We start from the raw sequence: 3776 nt of genomic DNA, 5'->3' as shown, positions 1-3776 counted from the left end.
GAGATGGAAAATAAGATTTATGAAATAATTTCTCCACGATAACTCTCAATCGATACATGTCCTGAACACTATAAATAACCATACAACGGAAAATAAGGGTACATACATTTTCTCCAAAAAGACTAGACCAACAATATTATAACCAAGACCAATACTACAAGAATTGTCATCAGCACCACCGTCTTCAGTTGCTATGCACACACACACACACATATATATATATATATATATATATATATATATTTATTCCGCTACTGTAATGACACAATGTGGCACCGGCAAGGCAGTGTTTGAACCCTGTTGGATTGATTCCTGGTGGATTGAATGTGGTTGTTCAGGTAAGACCGTAACATTACTCTGCCTAAAAGATGCGGCCTTGCCCAAATCATTTACTGCTTCAGCAATTTTCTCAACGCACTCTATGATTTCCAGCAGAGGTGATGTAACTGAAGCAGCCGGTATAATCTGTAGTAAATCTGCTTCTTCCCACAGGTTTGTTTTGAGCAGGCTTTTGAGATCCTCGGCAGCTTTTTTTGAACTTTCAATGTGTGTATTAGCCGAGCTTGTTCGAACCATGTTTAAAAATGTCGATGCCATTTCCCTCAAAGCTCGGCTACATTCCAGGCTAACCCTTTTGCATGGCTCTTCGATTTTGCCACGTATTTCTGCAGGAGTCTACGAGAAATAAAACCACATTTAAATCAGTTGATGAATTATGTTTAAACTTGGTAAGTTATGGTATTTATTATACCTGGATTTTACAGTTAAGGTGGCTGTTAAGAGCTTCAACTTTGTAAGCACAGTCCCAAGTAAGGTTTCCGACTTTGAGGTACATTTTCCAAGGATGACGGTACCGGAACAGACCATGACCTGGTTCCCATCTCGCAAAATTAGCCTGCAGGGAGAGAATGAACATTTAAATATTAAATAAGTCACTTCACTTAGGGTAGGCTTGTTTCACAGAAACTAGATTTCGAAAAATAATTTTTATAGAATGAATTACATTTCTTAGAAAATAATCATTTTTTACTGGTTAGTAAATTTTTTAGAAACTATTTATTATAAATATCAAATATAATAAATAATATTATTTACTTAAAAGTAATGATATTATTATAATATAATTAAATATATTATTATAATATTGAATAATTTATATTATTAAAATTATTAATAAATATATTTTACTAATGAATATTTTTATTAAAATGATACGAAAATAGTATATTAATATTAAATATGTAAAATAATATTAGTTTGAATATTTATATTTTGAAGTGAAATGTTTGAAAAACAACCTATCAAACCGTAAGTTATTTTTTAAAAAATTAGTTTGAGTGAAACAAATAGACCCTTAAATCAACTAATTATTTGGCTGATCGCTTACCATAGTTTCTTCGCTGCTTTTAGAAGTTAGAACACTTGTATATCCTTGAATTTATGACTTATTATTCTCATTGGATTCTTAAGTGAAATATTCATCTCCAAAAGCTGTTTTGTGTACAATGAAGTCTAAAACATTAGTCCATTCTTTAAACGTAAGGAGTATTATTAATCGGTACCTTGAAGAAAATTGCTTAGCTTTTCCATGTTTGCAGCGCAGATTTGTGGAGATCCTCACCGATCCAAACAGGGCAAAGGCACATACAAACAATAAGAGAAACGCAGCAACCAACTAAGATGGCTAAAAACCTATCGTGTGCCATTTCTAACACTTTGTCATCTCGGTAACTCGATATGGATACTAAGCAGAAGGTCATTATGAATATCAACAGTCTGTAGTCATATCTTACCTTCACGGTTGGGAAGAATCTCATAAATGTCGTAATCACAGCTGCAAAAGGAAACAACGATTAGGAGTGAGTATTTAATTGAGTTGAGTTAAAATATTTTGAGTTATTCGAGTTTATTGTTCGTGTTTTATGACTCGAATTTGATCTGAATTTTTTTAGAGTCAAGTGTCAACAATCTATAGAGCATATGTTCAAAAGCTCCCAATTAACACATTCTCTCTCCCCTAGGTTGTCAATTGTCATTATTAAATTGTTTATATTAACGCTAATAAATTGTTCCACTTCCAATAAATCTCTAATTCAATAATTTTTCAAAATAAAAAAAATGAATCTCTTTAATTTTCATCTTTCCAAATTCCCACAATCAATGCACCAAATATATTTCCCGATTTTCCATATCAATGAAAATTTTATTAATGTTATTTTTTCTCTTCAAAATTTAACGGGGAGAAAAAAACTTAAGTATAATTAGTTTACTTCTTTTCTCTTTTATATTTCTCAAGTCTTCTGAAAAATTATTAATCACTTTTTAATTTTTCATATTTCAAATAAAGACAAAGTCACAATTGTTTATATTAATTGTGGTGCTTAAATCATATTGAAGATTGTTCCTAAAATCTTAGACAAGATAATGTTTCCAAATTCTTTCTTTTGACTTTTATATATTTCCAAATTTTATGTTACGTATTGAGAAAAATATGTTCGAAAGTATTAATGTTTACACTATCATCAATGATTGTGCATCAAGAAATGGTTGAATGTAATGTTTTTTTATAAGTATTTGTATGATTAAATATATTTTTGACATGTCTAATATTGTAATGAATTATTATTTGTTTAATTTAATAAAAAATTAATAGAAATTTTATATTACATATTTCTTAATTTTCTTTCAAATCGGAGACCATTTTTAGTTTCATCTCAAGCCATAAAATTGTCAGCAACGACCCTGCTTAGATTTATCGGGAAAAAAAGGAATTTATATATGTGATATTTTTACCTATAATGAACACAAAAGTTGCTACCAAGATGGGCTTCCCTTTCTTTCCAGAAAGAGTTGATAAACAGTGAGCTCCAACGCCCAGGGCACCCGCTACCAACGTCGCCAACATCCTATTTAAACCTTTACCAAGTGTCGCACCTGCACAATTTTAAACAAAACTATGAGATTAGCTTAAAGTTTCCAACAAGTTACAACGATGGAAAATCAAAGCATTGATCCAAAAATATTTTTGAAGACCGACACCTTCAATAAAATAAATATCTAATCAAAGAAATTTAGATTACCAACGGAGAATTCAAAGACAAGAACAACAGTCAGTACAGCCCACACTGCACCCTCTTGCCCAAAACTATCATAGAGTGGGTCAAAGTAGTAGAACAATGAAACGAACGAAACAGCTAGTCCAACTTTTAGGGAATGAACCATTCTTCTTGGATCATCTTGTCCCAGTTTCTTCGTCTTCCTTGCGATCTTCATTGTTTTGTCACATAATTTTCTTGGAAATGCCTTAACCCATTGGCACCCACTAGTTCTGGCTCCATGTGGAGATGTCACTGCTTCCATTTGATATATATAATTTTCAGAAATGAGGGACAACACTTGAGATCGAAAGAGTGAATCAACCAAGGGTATATATGGAGGGAATAACTCCAACTCTTCGACACTGTTGAAGAAGGCGAAGACCGACGATACCTAGTACAATGAATAATTGAGAAATGTGAACGAACACATGAAAAATCCAATGGGGTCAAATAAGGGTAGCCAGATAATATATACCAACAAGCAGAACCACGATGTGCGTATATATTAGTGGCAGATCTAAAATTAGAAAATGGGGTCCAAAATTTTACATTTCTTTATTTTTTTCTTTGTCCTTATTATATTAAACTAGATTTAATAACTTTTTTCAAAATAATAGATATACAATTAAATACCATAGAGCCATGTATATATATATAATTATTATAAACTTGAGGTCA

The 3776-nt window shown here is 31.5% G+C and overlaps 1 pseudogene; it reads right to left on the bottom strand.

The window, feature by feature from the left end:
* Positions 1–243: 243 nt before the first annotated feature.
* Positions 244–3360, bottom strand: LOC120121931 (annotated as a pseudogene).
* Positions 3361–3776: the final 416 nt, after the last annotated feature.

Source organism: Hibiscus syriacus, unplaced genomic scaffold, assembly GCF_006381635.1.
Source record: "Hibiscus syriacus cultivar Baekdansim isolate YM2019G1 unplaced genomic scaffold, ASM638163v2 tig00110383_pilon, whole genome shotgun sequence".
NCBI lineage: Eukaryota > Viridiplantae > Streptophyta > Magnoliopsida > Malvales > Malvaceae > Hibiscus > Hibiscus syriacus.
Note: the sequence above shows the minus strand (reverse complement) of the source record. Positions and strands in the feature narration are given on the sequence as shown.